The following is a 25,750-nucleotide window of genomic DNA, read 5'->3' as shown; positions in this document are numbered from 1 at the left end:
AACCAAGTTCGCCTAATTGATAACTTCGCTTACGGCCAAGTTCGCCTAACTGGTAACTTCGCCTGAGGCCAAGTTCGCCTAATTGATAACTTCGCTTACGGCCAAGTTCGCCTAACTGATAACTTCGCCTAAAGTCAGCTCGACCCCAGCCAGGGGCTCTGCCCCTTGGACCCATTCCTTGTTATGTTTTCGGGGCTGTGTGCATACTCGATGTGAAGTGTGAATACACTTACCTTAAGTGGTAAGTGTATGCTATAGATGTTATACGAAGTATATGTTTTATAATGCTTGTCGGTACGTGAATGATCTCGGATATTGCACGTATCGCCAAGGATAGTAAATTCCAAGTGGTTGATAGTGTGTATGAATGTTATGATGTGACTTGTTTATTACGTAAATACCGAACTGATATGAAGTGTGATATAGGCAGGTAGAGGTAGAGTGTGTTAAAAGTGGCAAGAGTCTAGTAAGGGTGTTAGTGGCATAACGTGAGCGCGTGATAGGGAAAGCCTGTACGTGCCATCGTTATTATGTGTGTATGATTGTTGATGTGACTTGCTTATTATGTAAATGATATGAAGCGTGTTGTAGACAAGTAGAGGTAGAGCGTGTTAGAAGTGGCAAGAGTCTAGTAAGAGTGTTAGTGGCATAACGATAGTACGTGGTAGGGTAAGCCTATACGTGCCTTCGTTATTAAAGTGGCAAAGTGGCATAACGTTTTACGTTATTAAAGTGGCAAAGTGGCATAACGTTATACGTTATTAAAGTGGCAAAGTGGCATAACGTTATACGTTATTAAAGTGGCAAAGTGGCATAACGTTTTACGTTATTAAAGTGGCAAAGTGGCATAACGTTATACGTTATTAAAGTGGGCAAAATGGCATAACGTTATACGTTATTAAAGTGGCAAAGTGGCAAGGTGGTAGGTGTAAATAAGAGGCTAAGTGGTAAGGTAAGCAGGTTAGATGTGAAAGTGTGAATACACTTACCTTAAGTGGTAAGTGTATAGATGTTATACGAGTAGCTATTATGTAATGCTTGTCGGTACGTGAACGATCTTCGGATATTGCACGTATCGCCAAGGATAGTGATTGTCAAGTGGTTGTTAGTGTGTATGTATTCTATGATGTGACTTGCTTATTATGTAAATATTGTATTGATATAAAGTGTGTTGTAGACAAGTAGGGGTAGATTGTGATAGAAGTGACAGACTCTAGTAAGAGTGTTAGTGGCATGACGATAGTACGTGGTAGGGTAAGCCTATACGTGTCTTCGTTATTAAAGTGGCATAACGATATTCGTTATTAAAGTGGCATCAAGTGGCATAAAGTGGCATAAGTGGCTAAGCTGTAGGGGTAATTAAGAGGCTAAGCTATAGGGGTAATTAAGTGGTTAAGCAGTGGCATGTTAGACTGTGGACTATGTGTCTTCGGATACGTATATATTGTATGTAGTGGTTGTATGATAAGTTGCTTGATTAACTAGAACTCACTCAGCGTAGCTGACTTTTAGTATGCACGCAGGCGAGTAGAATGAGACAGCTAGCTTGAGCGGGCACATGGTGGGCGAATAGGAGACTGGCATCTGAAGACTCAAAATGTTTTAATGTAATTGACGTTTATTTTGAAAGACAAGAATGTTAAATTAAGGCAAGTTTTGGATTGCTGTAACGTTTCATGAAAGTTTTTATATTCCGCGAAAGTTTTAATGAACTCTGATTTGTAAGAACTGTGTTTATGAGTAAATCCGACGCGAAAGTAGGGCTACCGGGTTCGGGGCCTTACAGGCCGAGAATTATGATTTGTTTATATAGAGATTACAAAAACAAACTATATTTGGAAGATTTACTCGTTTAAGTAACAAAATACGATTTTAATGAGAATATCGATGTAATATATCAAAGATTTCATGATTATAAGTAATTTAAGAATATAGACTTGTATTTTAGTTATTATCCTTTTCTTGGACCTTAATTTACTCGATTTATGCCAAAAATAAGCGATTTTGATGCTAAAAACAAATTATGAAACAAAATAAGCTATTTATGAGAAAATCTAGTACAATAATTAACAAAAATTGGCTTGGACACCAAGAAAACGAAATTGGACCAGCTATAACATTTCTTGGAGTTTAAGTTTCGTTAATTTAATCGAAAATAGGAAAGAATTGGCAAAATTAGTCACTGTAGTTCCCGAAAATGCGATTTTTAGCCGTTTTAAGCGATTTTAAAGGTTTCTAAGGGTTATTTAGCATAAATGAAAGTTATAAAATTATAAAATAAGTTAAACCAAGTTTAATATCAATAAATACCAGTTTTAAACAGTTTGAAAGATCCGAATTACATTCTCGAATCGGTTTAAACAAATACGAAAAAACCGAGATGTTACAGTCTCCCCTACTTTAGGGAATTGTCCCAAAATTAAGGAAAAACCAAAACATCATCATTTTGAAAATAATTTAACTTTTAAGAAAAATATCATAACATAGAACTTCTAATAATCAAAGCAACCCTTCAAATGACAATCCGATACGGGCACTTATATATAGGATGTACCAGCGACGTATCTACCATGTCCGTATCATCTCAACATTTGTACCGTTACCCAAGCTACCTTAGGTTCTAAATCATGACACATAATTGTACGTATTATGATTTCCATGCAAGGACTTTGGTAATTACGTGTCGACCCATAATTACTTAGATCGTCTGGATGGTCCGCATAATCCGTTCCATCATGTGGTTTACAAAACATTTAAAACCATCATTTGGAAATAAGCAAACGTTTTGAAATTTTTTTTTTATTCAAGAGATATTTAATAAATGTTCGAGTTTGATTAATAAAATAAGGTAAATTCTAAAATATCTTTTGCTTATGAAGGAAACAAATTTCGTGAAATAAAGGTTATTTATGATTCGTGATAATCGAGACTAAGGAATTGAGGTATAGGTACAAGATTCTAATAAGTCTACCTTGATGAAAAGAATTTTATTCAGGGGACGAATTACGCAAAGGTTTAATTTATAACAAATTTTAAAATAGTTAATAACATGCAGAATCTTTAAAGATCGTATTCATTAGGAATGAAGTTCTTAAGATTGAGAGTATATGTTTGAACATAGTTAACGAAAATTTTGATGAGTCTAGTTTGGTTAATTTGAGTACTTATGAGTTTAAAGAAAAGTTAATATAAAGTCATAGCTTTTCAAGTTGGTGATTTTGAGATTAGATTAATTCGATTAAGATATTCTAAAATATTATAATAGTTACTAATTAATAATTTAAATATTAATGATTATGCGAAAATATAAATAATTGAATTAAATTGTTAATAGATTAAACTGGGAAGCGGATATTCCTGAATCACCGAGATAGTCATATTCCAATTGATTTTTTTAAAATTAGATAAAATATAAAGTAGTTAATTAAATTAGATTAAATTGAGAATTTGTGGATTTTTTCCTTTTCACAAAATCGTTATAAATATTAGGAAATAAGTAAATTGAATTATTGATAATGGAAATTTAAGTAAATAATAAATTTTAAATTTAAATGAAGCATATAATAAAATAAGATAAATGCGAGGCTAGAAATGCATGAACCACCATGGCTATTCTAACAACTATGAATTTATCATTTAAAACGTTTAAAATTTTCAAGATGTATTAAAATCAAAGTGGGAAGTTGAAATACTTATGAACCAACTTCCAGTTTCAACTAAATAACAATCTTAATCAATAAATAAAGCGAGTGATGGGTTTTAATGGAGATTAAACCAAAAAGTCAATTTTTAATGGTAAAAAATTAATTAATGGAAGTTTTAATTTAATAATGAAAATTGAATTTAGAGGATGAAAAATTTAGTTTAATAATAATATAAAATTTACATTAATTGAATTTTAACAATAAAGATTTATAAAATGGAAAGTAAGTTGTGAAACTAACATGAGGTTGAGGAAAGACAAGTAGTAATAAAATATTTTATAGTTAAAATTGAGGGTTCGGATTTAAGTGCACTTGGTAGTTTATAGTTTGAGGAAATAATGAGAGTAGATAATTTAATTAACATTATAACAAATATAAGTTATTATAAGATTTATTGTTTGAGGTATTTTAGTTTTGTCGAGGTTGGCGGTTGTTTGGTTAACGAAATACAGCAGCAAACTCCTTGGCGATTTTGGTAGTCAAATGGCGATCATGAAAATCAGATGAACGATAGTGATTACGATGATGGATTCTTAGGGAAAACATTCTGTGATCACCAAAGATGAAACTTTACGAGATGATGGGTAAGTTGTGTGGATAAGTTGATGTGGGATAATAGAGAAGTGTAATTAAATAGGATTGTGCAAGTGATGACTCGAGGACGAGTCGGGATTTAAAATAATGAGAATAATTTTTGGAGATATTTAATTTAGTAACTAACGTTTTGTAAAAATTTCAAAAGTAAAATGTTATTGGGTTGGGCTTTCCATGGGCTTCCCATGGTAGCTCAAGAACCCAATTTAAATAACGAAACATGCTAAATGAGTTGGCCTCCCATGAGCTTTTCATGGCAATTTGAATGGCCCAACTAAATAAAACAACATAAAGTTTGTGAATTGGCCTCCCATGAGCGTTGCATGGCATTTTGATGGCCCAATTCAAATAACGTGTAACAAACAATTGAGTTGTTCAGTCCATGAGCGTGTACATGGCATTTAGCTGACCCAACTAATTAACGAATTATCGAATCAATGGAATTGTTCGGACCATGAGAGTTACATGGCATTTAACCGACCCAACTAAATATCGAATCAACGAATCAAATATAAGTAGTTGGTGTATCTCGGGAACCACCCCGAACGATACGTTCCAACCCAAAAATCAAATGGAAAATGGTTTAAGAAATGGATAGTTGGAGTGCCCATGGATTTACATGGATTTTTCACCCAACTAAGCATTTAAAATAATTTAAAACACAATTTGTAAGTATAAACGTTTAGCCGGTTATGTTTACCACGCAACCGTTTAGCCGATTACGTGTACCACTTAAAGTTACGGTTGTACGACATTCGTCATACCCCCATGCTTCAAGGTGAAGGAGCAAAACAAAACACAGGAATTCTTAAGGAATTTCCCACAATAAACGGCAATCTACCAAAAATAAGAGGATTTTAAAAATATTTTGAAAATGAGGCGTAACCTCGGATAAGCACATATAGGGTCATAAGCATATTTCTAGGACAATTTCTAACGACCTGTCTTATAACCTTCGGCTCTAATACCAATCTGTCACACCCCAACCTAAGGCGGAAAATGTCGGGGCGGGATCTGATTGCTCACAGCTCGAATATACTATCATGAATATAAGTGACAATATCTAATTAATTATTTTATTCAATGTATGCACACATTATTCAATTACAGCAAACAATTTAAATACAATGAATATAATCTCAAATAATGATTATCTTGATTATATCCTAAGGTCTTGTCTACGTGTCCAAACTTTAATCTTCAATACAAGCAACCTACATATACGTAAAAATGGAGTTTTGTCAGTATAAAGTAGAGTGAGAATATCACCAGTTTTGACATAACAATATAAATAAGCATAACACGACAAGTGCGGTAAGTATAATCAAACCATAAACAAGTATGTAGACCGTTGCCAACAGAATCGGGCGATATGTAACATTTGTTACTTTTCAAACCCGAAAACCCGACCCGTTTCGAATTTTCGGTTTTTGTTTATAAATATACACTTATATTATTCGATTCATGTATTTTATGTGTAGTTCGTTTTACGTTTATTGTCGTTTGTTTTGGTGTATTATCATTATTATATATCATTTATAAAAGTGGTCCCGACGTTTAAATTTCAACGCTCGATGTTATTTAATTATTTATAAATCCAGAGTCTTGAAAACGTTAATCGAATCGTGCGAGTTAAACGCGTAAATAATCCAAAACCGAAAACTATATAATCCGATTATAAGGTTTAGGGCCAAAAGTGTAAACCTTAAAACCTATTATTAACTTAAAGAATTAACTTTTCCATTTAAAAGGTTTCTTAAACTCCAAGGGTGTAAAATGTAACATTTATTTAAATTCTATTATTATATTAATATTAATTTATCCCAACCCAGCAGCCCCCCCCCCCCTTCGTCCCCACGGTTTCCTGACCTAGACCCGCCGGCGGCGGCTTTCAAACTCCGGCGACCCTATTTTGAGTCGATAATCGCATTATTAATCAAATAAATTATAACAAAACGTTTAACACATCGATATTACACGATAGCTAACGAATCAATTATGCCATAATCGTTAAACGAATCACGTAATGCTTGCCAGAAATTTCGGAAATCAATTAATGATATTAACGCGTAAGCGCTCCAATTGAATCTATAAATAGGACGCTCTCATCAATCTAAACTCGCTCACACCCCTCCCTCGTTCTCATTCTCTCTAAATAGATATAATTTGAAGCTTGAAGTCCCGTTTCCGGCGAGTCTCCATTCACCTCGAACCTAGAACACATTCAGGTAATTATTATATGTATTATGATCTTTGTAATCCGTAAATCAAAAGCCCTAACATAATTTAAACGAACATGAACCAGATTAATGGAATTGAAGCTAGGGTTTTGATAATGAAGATGATGAGGTTTCCATGATAATTTATATAATTTTGTTTCTATTCTTTAAACAAGTAATAAACTGGTTCAGCTGGTTAAACTATATATGTGTGGATGCGAGGACCCGGGTTTGAACCCGGGTCAGACCGTTTATTTTTCTTATTTTTTTAAATCAATTATCTTTTATTATTATTTAACCAAATAAAATTATGTATAAATAAATTTTATCATTTTTTATCCCAAACCCCAAATTTTTCATATTCGTTAAATTCGTGAACCCCGTTAATATTATATTATATATATATTTTCCATTTCGTTCACTTTAAAATTCTTTTTTTTTTGTTAATATTTTCGAACGCTAAAATAGTCGGTTTAAGATAAAATCTGTGCCTCGTAAATATAATAAAATTCTCATATTAATTATTAGATGAAATAATATTTAAATCATTAAAAATTAGATTACAATTCGTTAGCCTTAACTCGTCAACTATAAATCGTTAATTTAAAATTCGTTCAATATAAAGTCGTAACTCTCATATTAGTATTAAGGTTATAATATTAAAAACAATTAAACTTTCATTAAGCTTAGAATAATATTAAAATAATCCACGCCTTATAATAATAAATGCGTCATCTTTAACCAATTAATTAACCATTAAAATCCCGTTAGTTAGTCTTTAAATTTGTGTATTTATTCTCATTGATAGCTCGAGAAGTTCAATCATTTTGAATCGCATTTTCGGTTGCTTTGGTTTCGTTATTGTGCCTTCGGTTTATATTGCAATGTTTATCTTCACTTTCGAGGTGAGTTTTTCACCATCCCTTTTTAATGTTTTAATGTTTTGGGGTAGCATATGTATCCTTATAAAAATTCAAGCATTGTTTCTTCTATTACAAAACTACAATTCGTATATAGACTTGTGTGCTACTTGTATTACTTGCACGAATATTACTTGCATGATTGGGAAGCCTCATTAAGTATGATCATACGCCCCCCTTTGCACTCAGGTCCATTCGTATCGAGTGGAAAAGGGCCTCATTATCCGAGTACGTTGGTTGTTACCAACTGGAAAGGACCTTACTTGCGCGATTACCCTAGTACGTTGGTTGATACCAACTGGAAAGGACTTTACTTTCTCGTTTATCACTTGTCCATGAATTGTATGATTTTTACGTATTATATCAAACTGTGGGAATCTCACCAGCTATGTTCATAGCTGACTTTATTTTATACGTATGTTACAGGTGTAAAGATACGAGGATGAAAGTTAGAAGACACATAGCATGCCTATAGGATATTCAAAGAACAACAAATCATTTGTTTATTTATTTGTTACAACTTGTATTATTTGATAAACTTGTGTTACATGAAGATTTAAATGAAATAATGTTATTATGGTCACCTAATAGTGTCACGTGTGTTTGAGCAATCTGTACGTCACACTCAGGCGTTTCCGCTTTAGCCGGGGTGTTACACGTTGGTCACCAGCAGGAACACCCGCTATATGATTGATTGAATAGTAATCCCAATATACGATTGATTGAATGGTAACACAAGTAAGCAAGTAGCACGTATGTTTGATTAAATCATTCACAATAACACGTATGCATTTGTTTGAATATATATATATAGTATGAAATAAGGATACGTACGCATATGTCCCCAAAACATTTAAAAAATTGAGTAAAATAGGGGAATGGTAAACCCATCTTAGATTAATGAATAACGAATATAAATATGAATAAGCGAGCTAACGAATAAGCGAGTCGTCCACTATATGTCAGATGATATAAATAATTTAGAATTTGATATTTTATGATATGATAATATAAATAAAAGCGAACTCGTTGCCACTGGAATCAATCCAAACGGACGTTTAGAACTCAAGTTATGTTAAATTTAAGATTTAAGCGAGCTGGTACTGACCAGAATCCGAACAGCGAGTCAGAAGTCGGGTTTTTTTCAGTAGCCTTAAAATCACGTTACAAGAATAAAAGTCTTCTGGACCGAACGTTGAATCCGACCAGAAGTATGAGAAAACGGATAGTCAAACTTGTTGACTATTTTGCCCTTTAACGAGTTTTAAACGATTTGACCAGTCAACATCCTTCAACCACCGAAATTGATTGAAAGTTATTTACTAGAGAATGCATATAAATGATTCCTATTTTTACAACTTACCCGGAAAGTGAAAGAATCACGATATATGATGAGTCAAAGGTCCATACGCATGGAAAGTCAAATGAACAAGCATTGTATCTTCAACGAACAAGCAAAAACCGAAGGGTTTGGAGATGGTCAGAGGTAGTTGACGGCTAGGAGGTCTCTCTATGATTAGGATACAGGTTTGTGGCCGAGAATTATGATGTGTTTATATAGAGATTACAAAAACAAAATATATTTGAAATATTTACTCGTTTAAGTAACAAAATACGATTTTAATGAGAATATCGATGTAATATATCAAAGATTTCATGATCTATAAGTAATTTAAGAATATAGACTTGTATTTTAGTTATAATCCTTTTCTTGGACCTTAATTTACTCGATTTATGCCAAAAATAAGCGATTTTGAAGCTAAAAACAAATTATGAAACAAAATAAGCTATTTAATGAGAAAATCTATTACAATATCTAACAAAAAATTTGGCTTGGACACCAAGAAAACGAAATTGGACCAGCTAACATTTCTTGGAGTTTAAGTTTCGTTAATTTTAATCGAAAATAGGAAATAATTGGCAAAATTAGTCACTGTAGTTCCCGAAAATGCGATTTTTAGCCGTTTTAAGCTAGATTTTAAAGGTTTCTAAGGGTTATTTAGCATGAATGAAAGTTATAAAATTGTAAAATAAGTTAAACCAAGTTTAATATCAATAAATACAAGTTTAAAATAGTTCAAAAGATCTGAATTACATACTCGAATCAGTTTAAACAAATACGAAAAATCCGAGATGTTACATATAAGTATACAATTTTTAAATCCAAAAAAATTTTTCAATTCCGTCAATTTTATAGTTTTATTTGTTCGCTTCAAGTTTTGAGAAGTTTGTTAAGATGTTCATTAAATTTCTGTTCAAATTTATTTCTAATAAAAATTTACAACTTATTACACGTCAACAACTAATTTGTTTACAAAATATATTATTTACAACCTTCAAGCTTGTTTCTTATTATATTTTTAAAGTGAAAAAAAAATAAACAATGCTCGAAAATCACTCGATGTTCGATCGAAAAATGCTCAATTCGATTTTCTCTCTGTTCAAATTTCAACCGTTCAGATCGGTTCGGTTGTAAACGAGCCAAGCAAGAAGCAAGTTTTCGCTCGGTTTGGCTTGGCTCATGAACAACCCTACTCTAAATGGGTTAATGGGAAACATTTTGCAAAAAAATCAATAAATGGACTTTCTTGGTTGAGCTTCTAACTTCTAAGCATTGGGACTTAGAGAGAGAACGAAGATCGATAGAAGCAAGCATGCTTAGAGGTGTACAAAAAACCCGAATTTGGAACTGGACCCTAAAAAAAATACCCGGGTCCAGTTTTTTTTATACCCGGGTTTTTAATACCCGAACCCATACCTGACCCCATCCGTAGGGTATGGATAGGATATGCATTTCAGTACCAAAACCCGTACCCGGAACCGGACCCGATTTATACTCGGTAATACCCGAAAACGGAACCGGTTTCATACCCGGAACCGGGTTTTTCCAATACCCGAAATTGGGTTTTTCAAATACCCGGTCTATACGCGAAAAATACCCCTAAAAATTGTAACATCTTAAAAAATCCAATCTATACCTGAAAAATCCCGAAAAAAGCCCCCAAAAAACCCAAAAATAGGGTTTTTTCAATACCTGAAAATATGGTATTCAAATACCCGGTTTTAAAATACCTGGTTCAATACCCGACCCGAACCCGATGCATAGGGTATGGCTTTTAGAGAGAATATCCGGACCCGAATCCGACCTGGTGTTGCCAATACCCGGTCATACCCGAACCTGGTTCTATACCTGAACCCGGATATTTGCAAAACCCGATTTGTGCACTTCTACGTATGCTTAATATTACTTGGTATTCAAGGACCAAAAAATAAGACATGATATGTTTACAAGGTTGAGCAGGATGCTGGTTGACTCGTACAACATGGATATCCAGATTTATCTGGACCGACCCAAGGCTATAGTGATAAATATGTGCGGCTTGGTTCTCGGTTTTAATTCTAGGTGAATTCGGATTTGGTTCGGTCAATGTGAAGGCCGAAATTTACTGATTTTGTGATAGGTTGTGGATGGAAACATTTAAGTTGTGTTCGATTTTTCTTGTATTAATTTGCCTATTGAAAATATGAAATATCGTAGGATATAGGCTTAGTGTCATAAAAATAGTCTTCGTTTTAATTTGTATGAAAAGATCCCTTAACCGGTTTTGACACATTAAATTTAATGAATTTGCTTAAAATACGCAAACAATAGGACTTCTTTTTATGTATGTAAAGCATCAAGTCAACATTTTTTAGCACTTGAACGTGATTTCATTAAATCTTAACCGTTTAAAAAGTTAAAAAATCAAAACATGCGTATTGTAAATAACGTAGGAAGCTTTAAAGTGTACAAACAGGATTAAACTATTCTTCCTTTTCAAATAAGCATGTTAAGAGGCTATTTGATAGCCTCTTAACAATCATTAAGAGACTATCTCTTCGTGACTCATAACCTTTTAATGGTTAAAAGGTAGCCTTAAGTCTGAATGGTTAAGAGATAAGTCTGAATACGTTAAAAGGTAGCCTTAAGTCTGAATAACCATTCAGACTTAAGGCTACCTTTTAACCATTAAACAGTTATGAGTAATGAAGAGATAGTCTCTTAATGATTGTTAAGAGGCTACCAAACAACCCATAGTTTTACTTTTTCAATGATTTTAACCATTTTATAGCTTGTTTATGTCTCAAGAAATAAAAAAAATAAAATTTAAAAATGGAAAAAGGTAGTCATTGAGCTTTTGGTAGAGTGATAAGGAAGAGAATTGGTGTTTCATGTGACCCAGGTTCGATTCATATCCCCGACATTTAGTTACAGTGGTACTAGGGTGATGATGGGAGATTAGGCGAGTGCGTGGCGTTCACTAGTTGGATCCTTTTAAACTGAACGGGCTTTATCTCATCGCAATGTCGTGCCTTCAAGCAGATGTTCACGGGCGTTGGCCTTATGTGAAAGTTTTTCACAAATCGAAGGACGAGTGCAACCCCATTTAGTGAATTTAGCTAGCAGCTCATTTGAAGAACTAATTAGCTGTTAAAAAAAAGCTCGCGATTCGAAGCTTGAGCCTGTGGCTCACTCGATAAAAGCTCGAATAAAATCAGCTAAAAATACTTGAATTTGAAACAACCAGATCTGAATTGGCTCATTTTTGCAACCGGGCCAAAATCGACAAAAGCTCAACTCATGTCATGGCTCGGCTCGTTGGTTTGATCTTAATGTTAAACTTGTTTAACTTCAAAATCAATCTCAAACCTAGTTAAACTGTCTCGTTTTATTTCGAGTTCGAGCTTAAAACCACCATGACTTAACTCGAGATCGATTCGTGAATAGCCCTAACCACCTGAACTCATGAAGCAATGGAAAATTTGTTTGGGGTTCGTAGCCTTTTGCTAGTTCAAGTGACACGTTGGCACCGATATCTTACGTGTCTCTATTTCATTGGTCCGTACGCGTGGAGCCTCTCTCCCATCGCCATTGATTCTCTTCTTCTAATTCCACGTCAGCAAAACTGTACGTAACACACTGTTTATACTTGTTCCAAATTCTCGCGTGATGTCCGTTTGCAATCTCACAGTGTGATTCCGATAACCGCATAACAAAACAGTATAATAATTCTGTACCTCAATTTCATAATCGATTTCATAACTCGTTAGATTCAGAAACCGTAGGTTTCATCACTTCATGGCGCATTGTAGATCGAAGCTGTTGTTCGTCGTTTACTTATCACTATTACTGATTGCTAACGCAGCGTAAGTGTCAAATTCTCCGTGTAATTTCATTAAACTGCTTCTGTTTATGATTCGGTGTAAATATGTAGTTTAACGATGTGTTTTGTTTATGATTTGGTGTATTACTGATTGCTAATGCTGCGTAAGTGTCAAATTCTCCGTGTAATTTCATTAAACGGCTTCTGTTTATGATTCGGTGCAAATCCGTGGCTTAATGATGCGTTTTGTTTATGATTTTGTATATTACTGATTGCTAATGCAGCGTAAGTGACGAATTCTCTGTTTAATTTCATTAAAATGCTTCTGTTTATGATTCGGTGTTAATTCGTGGCTTAACAATGCGTTTTGTTTATGATTTTGTGCATTGCTGAATACTGATTGCTAATGCAGCGTAAGTGCTAGTTGCTTAATTTAATTTCATTCAAATGCTCGTGTTAATGAATCGGTGTAAATTATGGCTAAATGATGTGTTTTGTTTATGATTCGGTGTGAATCCGTGGCTTAACGGTGTGCTTTGTTTTTGATTTTGTGCATTACTGATTGCTAACGCAGCGTAAGTGTCAAATTCTCCGTTTAATTTCATTCAAATGCTTCTGTTTATGATTCGGTGTAAATCCATGGCTTAACGATGTGTTTTGTTTATGATTTTGTGTATTACTGATTGCTAACGCAGCGAAGTGCTAGTTGCTCAATTTAATTTCATTCAAATGCTCGTGTTAATGAATTGGTGTAAAATTATGGCTAAACGATGTGTTTTGTTTATGATTCGGTGTAAATCCATGGCTAAATGTGTTTTGTTTATGATTCGGTGTGAATCTGTGGCTAAATGATGCGTTTTTTTGGATATTATTGTTACAGGAAGAGTTATTATGATATTTTACAAGTTCTGAAAGGTGCGTCGGACGATCAAATCAAACGGTCGTATAGAAAACTCGCATTGAAGTATCATCCTGATAAGAATCCAGGAAATGAAGAGGCGAATAAGAAGTTTGCGGAGATTAATAACGGTATTTGTGTGATTGTGTAGTTTATGCTTTGTTATGCATGTTGTGTGTTTGAGTTTTTTGGCCTAGAAATGGTGATATGTTGTTTGAATTGTTGTTTTCAGCTTACGAGGTGTTATCGGATAGTGAGAAGAGGAGTGTGTACGATAGGTATGGTGAAGAAGGTCTGAAACAGCATGCTGCTGGTGGCGGAAGAGGCGGTGGGATGGATATTCAGGATATATTTAAATCGTAAGATTATGCACACTCCGGCCTCTGATTGTATAATTTTTATGTTTTATTGTCGTGCATTCGAGAACCTAGGGTATTTATAAGATGGATTTTATGCATCAGAAGGTTTATCATTAGGATTTAGGAAGAGTTAAATCAACACCAATGCATATTATCCTGACACTACTGACATGTCGTACGAATTATATGACCTATACAGGAAGTATGACAGTGTGAAAATGGTCATACGGGCCGTATAACAGGGAGAAAGTGTTTGTGACGTGCTTGTATGACCATTTTTCGCCCTATCATACAGGTCGTATGATGTGATAAGCTTTGTGCAGAGTTGATTTGACATAAGCTGCAAGTTGTATGCATGCTTATTATATCAAATACAAAACAAAAAAAACTTGGCATGGAGCCTAGTTCACACGTTTTTTGGTGACTTGTGAGCTAGCATAAACTTGTTTTGTTGATTTGTTTCATGTGGTAGTTGATATAAATCGTCCTAATGGACACCTGTTTCATGTAGTAGATTTGTAGGTGACATGCCATTTCTTTTCTTATTGAGACATTGGTTCTTGTAAATCGGAAGAGTATGAACTAATTTGACCTTTTAAGAAGAGAAATAGATTTGGCCCGGTGTACATTGATCTTTTACTTGTAAGAAACATATTCTGCAATGTTCTATCAAAGAATTTTATGTGTGTTTGAAGTTTACTTTGAAAAGAACAAGCAAGATTAATAGCTTATGTTTTCTGTAGTGTTAGACAACTTCCTTGGAATGCCTTTCATGTATATTGCAAATGAGTGCCATGCTTACAGGCACACATGTGCCGTTTATATCACATAAAAGTAGGCCAGCCATAACACTAGATCTCTTGAATTTGTACTTCTGATGTTTAATCTGCTGTATAAAAGATGCAACTGCAGCTAATACATCAATATTGTCCAACTTGTTTTCTGCTTTCTTTATTTGTTACCAGCAATACACCTGTTAAAAGCTGTTAATGCTCATTTTTTTTTTACTTATGGGTGTTTGGGGTTGTTTATTATAAGTAAAAACTTATTGATAGCTTTTTTTAAGGGTGACTGTGATTGGTTATCTTAACTGATTATAAGATTTTGCTTGAGTGAAATAAAAAAGATCTGAATAAACACTTAAGCAATTTAAAGTTGCTTTAACAAGCAATCCCAAACAACCCTTGATATCAGCCCTAGATTCTTAGCACTACCTAACAAAATGAAGTAATTTCCAGGTTTTTTGGTGGCGGTGGAGGAGACCAGCATGAGGAAGAGAAAGTTGCAAAGGGCAATGATGTCATCATTGATTTGGACGCATCATTGGAGGATTTGTACATGGGAGGGTCATTAAAGGTGGAACACTATATTAATATACTTTAACCAATTAAATGTGCAACCTTTAAGTACACATTATAGACTTAAGGCATTCAGTTCCATTTGCTAGCACCTATTCATTGCCAAAAGTAGTTTTATAGAGTTTTAACAGAACATCAAATCTGAACTCTTTGATAGTTTGCATATTAATCTAGTTTCTGTTGATTTTATCGATTTGCTTACCTTTTTTATCTGTAAAATGTTGCTTAATTTATTAGGTATGGAGGGAGAAGAACATTTTAAAACCAGCTCCAGGCAAAAGACGATGCAACTGTAGGAATGAGGTTTATCACCGGCAAATTGGTCCAGGGATGTACCAACAGATGACAGAGCAGGTACACTATTTCTTTTATTATGTGGCACTGCATTCTACATTTGACATTTATCATAAGTTATAAGCTATAATATATTGGCATTGATGTTAATTTCATCAAACTAACCATGCTTTTTATGCTTTTGTTAGGTCTGTGAGCAGTGCCCGAATGTAAAGTATGAAAGGGAAGGAAACTTCATCACTGTGGATATTGAAAAAGGAATGCAAGATGGACAAGTGAGCACTTATTTCTATGAGCCTGTATCATATATTTATATCTTAGAATATTATGCTTTTGCTTCAAGTAGTTCATGCTGCTTCAAGCAGTCTAGACCCTGACAAGTTCAAGTTTGGGCGGGTTGAGTAACGGGTCAAAGAGGGTTAAAGCTGAAACAAGTAGTTTTTAGTGCAGTTTGGGCTCCACTGACCCATAAACACTTTTTTGATCTGTTTTCATATAGTTTTATAAATAATTAACGAGCTGAATATGTTTACAAAAATATATCATTACAATAAGAATTTATTTGTTTAAAACAAACCAATTTCTGTTGGCTCTTTTTTTTGTTTAATCAGTTAACGGGAGAAGAGTCATAACCCAAAGGCAATTGTCAAAAAAATAAAAAAAATTATGGACTTTTGTTGTATTCGCATATTAATCATTGTAGCGTGATTAAACCCGTTCACACTTTTTAAATCGTGACGATAAAGTCCATAAAGTTAATAGCAATAATAATTTACCTTTTTCATTTTGCAGGAGGTGGTGTTTTATGAAGAAGTGGAGCCAATCATAGATGGTGAACCCGGAGATCTAAAGGTTAGTTCTATATTATTATTAGTAATACAAAATCATTAAAAATTTATCCAGTTTTAATTTACAATAAATATCAAATCTCGTGCAGTTTCGCATTCGTACAGCACCGCATGAGCGGTTCAGAAGGGAAGGCAATCACCTTCACACCACTATCAATATAACTCTGGTAAGTGGTAATTCGTTGTTATTTAATATTATCAGTCTAGTTATTTTCTTATTTTGAAATATGAAATTAGTTAATGAGATCCTTGAAATTTATTAGGTGCAAGCTCTTACTGGTTTTGAGAAGACTATTTACACACCTTGATGAGCATCTTGTTGACATTGGTTCAAAGGTCAGTAAATATGTATTGTTATTTGTGTATTAACACACTTGAAAAAATTACCTGGGGGGGGGGGGGAGTGGGGCTTTCTTATTTAAATAATCTCTCTGCTTGTTGCAATTTTTTGTAGCAAATAATACGCACTTTCGAGTCAAAACTAGTGTGTCAGCCCGTTAAAAATTTTTTTTACGTTAAAAAGTATGTTTTGTGTCAGAAATTAAACGGATTTAGTATTTTATGCCACAATTTTTAAGATAAAATAAAGTAACATCATGTTTATCGTTTAAAGTTTAAACATGACTATTTTATGTAAGTGTATATATTTGGTTGTAAGTTTTAATGTTAAGTAATAATGTGCAAACAAAAAAAATTGAGTTAAGCAGGCTGTGTTCATATCAGCCCACGAAAGCTCGTGTCACGTTCGGGGTATGTGTCCGACACGACCTGTTTACACCCCTATTTGCGAGTGTTTGAATAAAGAAATTGTTGATGCTTATCTGCATACTTTGGAATGAAATTATGAAACAATCTGTTTTCAATAACTAATTTTGGATTTGAAATTACAAGTTTACCCTTATAAACCGTTTAAATAAGCAAATCCAATTTCCAAACACCCACCTCTGATTGTATTCCTCTACTGACTTCGCAAACAACCGTTTTCAGAAAATCACAAAACCGAAGGAGGTGAGGAAATTCAAAGGCGAAGGGATGCCGTTGCACTATAGCAACAAGAAGGGGGACCTATACGTAACGTTCGAAGTTTTATTCCCAACAACATTAACCGAGGACCAGAAGACAAATATCCAAGCTGTTCTTGGTTAGTTTTACTTAACCTAATAATAGACGTTTTGGTTTTTCTAAAGAGGGTAGCATATTGCACATAACATTGCTCGTTGATAATTACTATGATCCACTTTTGGTTCGGGTGACAGGCGTCGTTTTAGATCATGTTATTTCCAATCCTCACAATTAGAAACTCATAAGTTTTCTTGTATGAGGATCATCTCTTTATTTTTTTAAATAACCTGAAATTCGTCTTATAACCCTACTCGATTAGTTAATCATGTCGAAGAGTTGACCCGTATAATAGCGTTAGTTGATCAAAAGCTGTCTTGGTTTTTAATAGTTGGAAAGCCGGAATTTGTTTATAAATTTTTGTTCATTTTTGTAAACCTTTAATACATTATTCTTAATTTCAATGAATTTTTTTAATGAAGAACCAAATTCCCATCACAAATCGGAATCAAGCAATTACGACTACAAGGAAGAACTCTGAACACTTCTGACTAGAATCACTTGGTTAATCCGCAAAACAGAATGACGTTAGCTTCGTCACAAGAACATCGGAATAATCAAGTTTGTAAGAGAGCATGGGGAGAGTGAATTACCTGAATTTTGTACGATGTATATTAGATGCGGTTTCCTGTCATTGTTGAGGGGTCTATAAAGGTGTAACTGTATGTGATAGTGATTAGTGACAGGCGAATGTGTGATTAGTGGTCGTCTAACATGCACCCCACACAACTTGTCATGTAGGCTAAGTATCGTGGGTGTACCGGACAAAGCTAGCCCAACGGGTCAGAATATGGCAGGTAAAAATGTAGAATTGACTCGCGTAATAGGGTCTATACGTCTTATATCATCTCTCTTCAAAAAGTTATGTATAAAAAGAGAAAATTTAAAAGTACGTCATTCTTATCAATAATTTTTAAGAGAATGAATGGATTAAGAACAAAAATGAATTAAAATAATAAATTATACACAATATTTGAAACGCATTAGTGTGGGCTCGATTAAGACAGCATAATCTGGCTCTAGAGTGGGGCAACAGGCTCTCCAAATTGGAGAGTGCGGTGGCCTAACACACAAGAAAATCGTCGTTCTAAAAAATAATAATAAATAAGAGAAATATTGACTCGTAGTTCTTTTTGTTTCCACCATATTAAATTTTGGTTCTCAACATCACGATGATTACAACCTCGTCGACGCCACAAACATCTTTTGTTCTCCACTTGAGATTTTTACAGTTTTAATGTTAAATTCGGATTCTCATTGGTTTTATTTTTCGACTTATGGTTTCAGTGGTATACTATTAGTTAGGGTTCCATGGGTTATTTACTTATTTTCAACTTTTGTGTTTTAACTATGGTTGTGGTTTGGTAGGTAGGGATAATTGTAGCTGTGTAATTTATGTATACGATTTTAGTTTAGTTATTTTTTAAACGACAAATATTACTCTTACTATACTCTATATCAATAAATCTAAATTAGTCCATTGCCCGGGTTTGTAGCCGGGACATCCTCTCTGAAAGGCATGTTCTTGTGCCAAATGTACTAACCCGACAACGGCTTATTTTAGTTTAGTGTGTTTAGAGCTTTAGTGTTTTGGTTTCAACTGATTAAATGGTTTTGGCTGAATTTACCAATCGAAGGCGTGTTAGGGGCTTCACTGTTAGGTGTTCGATGATGCAAGATGGTTGTCATTGTTAAACTGGTTCGGGTGGTTTACACCAATAAATCCAAATTACTCCATTGCTCGGGTTTGAAGCTGGGACCTCCTCTCTAGAAGGCATGTGTCTTTGCCAAGTGTACTAACACGGTTACACGACAATGGCTTATTTTAGTTTAGCGTGTTTAGAGCTTTAGTGTTTTAGTTTCAACCGATTCAATGGTTGTGACTGAATTTACCAATTGATGGCGTGGGTAGGGGCTTCATTAGGTGTTCGCCGATGTAAAATGGTTGTCGTTGTTAAACTGGTTCGGGTGGTTTAGAGGTATTAAAGAGTAATGTTTAAGATGGGAAGGGGTAGTGGTGGTTTAAAGGCATTAAAGATTGGTTTTCAATATGATTAGGCGTTCATTATTTCCCTTTTAAAGGGATGCTTAAAAAGACTTAACTTATTCTATTTACCAACTCAACAGGGAGATTTAGGTGGTGTTTGTTTTTGCTTATAACATCTGCAGGAGGCTTATGTCTGCGAGCGCGCACACATAAGCTTCTAAATACTGTTTGTTTTTTTTTTTTAATAAGATCTGCAAACTGCTTTTATAGTCTTAAAAAAGAAGCTATTGTTTAACTTCTTTACACATCTTCACACTTCTTAACATCCTACCAACACCAAATATCCAACACTACCACCAACCATCGTGCGCCGCCACCACCACCCACCGTCCACCACCACCACCACCGTCCGCCACCACCACCCACCGTCCATCACTGCCACCACCCATCGTCCACTACCACCACCCACCACCACCGTCCATCCGTCGGCCACAACCATCGTCCACCACTACCCACCGTCCGCCACCACCACCCACCCGTCGGCCACAACCCTCGTTCACTACCACCACCCACCGTCCACCACCACCCGCCACCACCACTCACCACCACCACCACCTACCATCCACCACCAACACCGTCCACCACCCACCACCATCACCACCACCACCCACCATCCGCCACCACCACCGTCCACCGCCCACCACCAACTATTTTACTAGTCTACAGACGTTAAATGATTTCTATCTACTGTGATATGTATGATAGGTAACTAATTTTCAGCTTATGCAGACGATACCCAATTTATAAAACAAACAGTATTATATTTTCAGATTACAAACCTTCAGACCACATCTTCAGTTGCAGAAATGAAATCAGATGAAATCAAATTGCAAACAATTTTTGTCTTCAAAAACAAATAACACCTTAGTGAAGCTTTAACTATTTGTATAACTTAACTTTTCTATTATTATTATTGTTATTGTTTTCCATGTCTAAAAACTATGATATATGTAATAATTGTTGTTTACACCAATTTCGACTAAAAAAATCTCAACACTTAGAATGTCATGTTAGACCATGCGTAGTGGAACATGATGGGGCGACGTTTAGACTCAAAGCGCCGGGACACCATCGCCTCCGACGTTTTGGGGGGGTTTTGGACTGAAAATATGCTCCCAACGTTTTGTACAGAATGTTGGATGAATGGGAGGTGGGGCCAATGAGAAACAGCCAATGAAGATGGTTTTTGGCGTTTTGGTCTACGGATGATTTTACATTCTTCTAAGAACAATAATTTTAGTGGTGACTTTTCCCAATTTTGCATCAACTATTCTAATATTGTGAAATTTTTTATAATATTAATTTTTTTGCTAAAATAGGTGAAATAAATTAAATATATACGAATCTTTGTTATTATTTAGTAGTTTTTTTATTCAGTTTAACTTGGTTATTATTTTTTTTCTATATTATCTTATTCGTTAAGTTAATTTAATAAAAATAATTATAAAATAATAACTAGGATTCGTGCATGTTCATTAAAATCACTTAATTTGTAAAATTTAGACATTTATAAAAGAAATTATAACATTATAACACTTGGGTAAATGTTCGGTGAGTTTAGAGGGAAAAAAAACTGACTGTTAAATTACCTTCACACTATTTTTTTTTTATTATTATTTTGATAAAACATAAGTCAGAAAAACAAAATTCCAAAAGTTATAAAATTTAAAAACGAAAGAAAACCAAGGGAAAATGACACTCAAAACAACATGTGTGAAGGCTTAGGTAATAAACACATAATAGACCTCTTTTTCATTCAAAACTTCTCATGTTTTAACAAATTCAATCAAAACTCAATCCCATTCTTTATTTATATCATGGATGGTCTCCAGTTGATTACTCCGATCACCGTTGTCAGTACCAAAACCCGTATAACCACCTCGTGGACGGCCATATGCGCAATTTCACCGAAAAAATCCAAAACATGTCCCTTGGGATATAACTTTACCCCCAAATATCGGCTTGCATCTTTAATCCCTAGAAAGTGTAGTAAATACGACGTCCTGGCAGTGGAAGACACAATTCGTGTTGACGAGAATGAGGGGCAAAATGGGAATTGGGTGTTACGCGTTTTGCAAATGAGGTCATTGTGGAAAACCGAAGAGGGTAATAATAATAATAATAATAATAATAATAATAATAATAATAATAATAATATAAATCAAGATTTGAAAGAACAAGTTGATAATCATACTCCGGTTGCGGTTGATGAAGAGTGTGATACATGCAAAGTTGATGATGATCAAGTTGATGAATTTGATAAGAACTCATTTTCTAAATCACTTATGATGGTTTCTATTAGTGAAGCAAGATTGTATGCTAAAATGGCTTATTTGGGGAGCTTATCTTACACCATACCAAAAATCAAGGTGTTATTTTTATTAATTAATGCTTTCTTAGTGAATCCTAAATAGTAAATAACTGTACCATCCTATTTTTTAAAATATTACATATGTGAAAAAAAAATAGATTTATACGAAAGTTGAATCCAATAAATATTATACTATTAAGACTTAAGAGCATCTATAAATTATATATACCAGGGACGGTCTGTGGGCCAGCGAAATAAAGATAGCGCTTTAGACTCACACTTAGTTAAGGCCTCCAAATAAAAAATGTCTATTGGTCTAATGGTAAGTTTGTGTGTTGCTAACATGTAGGTTATGAGCTCGAGACTCACTATTAGCACTTTTTTTTGTTTTTTTTTTCAAATTATCATAAAAGGGTCACAAAATCTTATTTCGATTTAACCTCCAACATCATTGAGCCAGCCCTGAATATAATCGTAAAATTTTAATAATCTTGTATTCTTGTGTCGTGTGACTACTAACTCAAACCCAGTCAAATATCACATGGGGCATGCCAGGATAGAGATTATAACAAAATTAGAAGGTTAAATACTTAAAATGACTCATGAGGGTCTTCTTATAGTGGCGAGTTTCTTTTTTGACGGTGTTCCTTGATGAGTCGGTCGCAGCGTCAAAATCTGTATGAATAGTTGACATCATGTCTCAAGAAGGCTCATTCGGGGTATAAGGGTAGTTCCAGATGCTATTAAAAGAACAAAGAAAACTTAAATGAATGTGTGAGTTTAAGTTTGTGACTATATAAGTATATAACATGATTAATGTTTGTTTGGATAACTAAAAATAGTATAAATATCTTTATAGTATATGGTAATACTCAAGAAACTCTAAAGAGGTTATGTTTTGGATGTTTTCGAGTTTAACTATGTCTTCTCCTTCTTCTTCTTTTAAACAATGTAGATTATGAATGATTTTAACAAAATTAACGAACACCGGTTTATTTTACAGCTTGGAAACCTCCAAAACGCCATAAACTTCGTTTCATTACATCTTCATTAGAAAAGAAAGCCAAGAAAGAAAAGACGTCGGAGATGACCCAACAAGACCTTGAGAATGTCGATGTTTCTGATGATCCAAACTCGTTATGTTCATCACCTTGCGAATGGTACATTTGTGACAACGATGAAAGTGGCACACGATACTTTGTAATTCAAGTAAGCCATGCTTAAACATTCCATGAAAAGAAAACATAGAACTTATAAGTTACTATTTACTTTTTAATAAATGTAATGTTAGGCATGCAAACGAACCGAACATTCGGTGAACTGTTCGTCAACCGTTCGGTAGGAAGTTTATTTATGTTCGTTTATTAATAAACAAAAGAACATGAACAAAAAATTTGTGTTCGTTTAATTAAACGAACGAACATGTACGCATGTTTCGTTCGTTCATTTATGTTCTTGAGCGTTCGTTTATTTTGTCCGTTTATGTTCATTTATGTCCGTTTACATATTAATAGAGAATAATTAAATATTATCTTAAAGAGACATCTAGTTAATGGTTTTGTATTTGCTCATTTGTGTTTATTTAAGTGTTCATATATATTCATTTATGTTTGTTTGAGTTTATTTATATTTGTTTATATATGCTTATTTATGTTCATGAACTGTTCATTTAGATATTAAAAAAATGAACATAAAAGTACACGAACATGTTCATTTTTTAAATAAACAAACACGAACGCAAAATATGTGTTCGATTAAGTGTCCGTGTTCGTTTAAAGTTAAGTGAACGAACACGAACATGCCGTTTTTCGTGTTCTTTCGGTTCATTTGCATGCATATGTAGTTTACTTAATTTTCAACCATTTTTTATAGGGCTCCGAATCTATTGCTGCATGGCAAGCCAATCTACTTTTTGTGCCTACACAATTTGAGGTGAAACTTTAACTCCATTTTTTTCCCTAATATCATACTTAGAAGTTAGAAATGATCATAATTAGCAAACATATTTTCATATTATACACTTTATTATTTTTCATTTTACACGAATTTAAACATCATTTTAACTAGATCAACACTACATTTAGGCAATGGATGCGATAGTGCATAAAGGAATATACGAGGCTGCGAAAGTGGTCTACGAAGAAATGTTGCCATATGTACATGACCACCTTCAACGCCATGGAAACCGAACCACAATTCGTTTAACCGGACACTCCCTTGGTGGAAGTTTATCATTGCTAGTAAATCTCATGTTATTCATAAGGGGTCAAGTTCATCTTTCCTCATTATTACCCGTTATCACATTTGGCGCCCCATGGGTTATGTGTGGCGGTGACCGTCTTCTTCAAAACCTTGGATCTTCAAGGAATCACCATGCATCGTGACATTGTTCCCCGAGCGTTGTCTTGCAATTATCCCACTCGAGTCGCTCATCTTCTTAGGGTCTTAAATGGGAATTTTCGGAATCACCCATGCCTCAATAACCAGGTAAATGGGCGGTTTAGTTAACAAGTCAAAATGAGTTTGGTATAATATAGGGAGTTTTATTTATGGGTCAAAACAGATCAGGCAGGAATGACTTAGTTATGATTTTTAATAGTCTAAGAAGTTATTAATAAAACACAACCCCTGAATTCACTTGTTTTTATATATTTGTGGGTGTGCAAAAAACTGAAAAACCCGATCCAAAACTGACAATTCAAACCGAGAAAACCGAACTGAAACAAAAACCGACGACTTGGTTTTATGTTTTTGTATAAACCGAACTAACGATTCGGTTTTGGTTTTGCATGTAATAAAAACCAAAAAAACGAACCAAGCAAAATTCCTAAATTTTTATTTTTTTATTCTAAGTAATTTATAAGATTTAAATAAATACGTAACTCAAATATTTTTCGTCAAATGTATAATAGTCATTTAGTATACAATTAACAAAATTATTTATACTTAAATTCATCATTTCCGACCAACTTTTTTTTCGGCCTAAAATTTTCAAGCTCAAATGGTAAAAACCGAACCGAAACTAAAACGAAAACCGAAAAACTGAAACAGTTTCAAAAATGCAAAGACCGAAGTTTTGGTTTTCGTTCTGGTTTTAACCCAAATCACACCACAAACACCCCTACCTTATATTTTCTTTCCTTAATTATTATGATTGGCATTAAAACTTAATAAAAGGATCCAATTATATTTATTATTATTATTATTTTTTTTTGTAAATGATAGAATTTATTGTATGCTCCCATGGGGGAGTTTTTGATTCTACAACCGGATGCAAAACTATCTCCAAGCCATGACCTACCTTCGGGCAGCGGTTTATATATTTTGCGGTCTAAAGCATCAGATCCTAACGTTGCAAAGAAACAAACCCGAGCAGCACAATCAGTTTTCTTGAACACACCACACCCATTAGAGATATTAACCGACCGATGTGCATATGGACCAGAAGGGGCCATTTTGCGCGATCATGATGTGGATGCATACTTAATATCAATTAGGAAGGTGATTAGTCAAGAACTTAAGCGTGCTAAACGAGTTAAACGGCAGCAACGACGACAATTATGGAGGCACATGGTGGCGGTGAATGGAACTCATGCGAAGTTATTGTTGGATAGCGGTAGAGAATGGTGGTTGACGGTGGTTGCCGCGGAAAACTTGCATTTGATGATGGATTTTTTGGTCCATTTTGCTAGAGTGTGGATCATTAAAGCATGTAATTGGATTAAGATTTAGAATATGTATGTAAAGTTTGATTAAAATGCTAAGAGATCCCTACAACAAAATATAGCATTTTTATTTGTGTTACTTAGGCTTTAATATGATGTTGATCAAGGCAACTTTTTTTTCTAGTTTTAAGTTATTTTAATTATGATAACTAAATAAATTTTATATGCTTTTTTTTGGAATAACAAATATTAATCATTAAAATTTTAATT

General features: G+C 34.2%; 2 pseudogenes across 1 annotated transcript; both read left to right on the top strand.

The window, feature by feature from the left end:
• Nucleotides 1-12,532: 12,532 nt before the first annotated feature.
• On the top strand, nucleotides 12,533-18,025 carry LOC143544800 (dnaJ protein ERDJ3B-like; annotated as a pseudogene). Its single transcript, XR_013137316.1, has 11 exons — nucleotides 12,533-12,624; nucleotides 13,462-13,610; nucleotides 13,712-13,838; nucleotides 15,077-15,194; nucleotides 15,434-15,550; nucleotides 15,679-15,765; nucleotides 16,283-16,342; nucleotides 16,428-16,505; nucleotides 16,602-16,674; nucleotides 17,326-17,479; nucleotides 17,880-18,025. The product of XR_013137316.1 is annotated as a dnaJ protein ERDJ3B-like (transcript).
• A 3,296-nt stretch (nucleotides 18,026-21,321) lies between these two features.
• LOC143544813 (phospholipase A1 PLIP2, chloroplastic-like) lies at nucleotides 21,322-25,547 on the top strand (annotated as a pseudogene).
• Nucleotides 25,548-25,750: the final 203 nt, after the last annotated feature.

This window comes from Bidens hawaiensis, unplaced genomic scaffold, assembly GCF_021521415.1.
Source record: "Bidens hawaiensis isolate Kalapana, Puna unplaced genomic scaffold, B.hawaiensis_p1.1 tig00013755_1, whole genome shotgun sequence".
Taxonomy (NCBI): domain Eukaryota; kingdom Viridiplantae; phylum Streptophyta; class Magnoliopsida; order Asterales; family Asteraceae; genus Bidens; species Bidens hawaiensis.
Note: the sequence above shows the minus strand (reverse complement) of the source record. Positions and strands in the feature narration are given on the sequence as shown.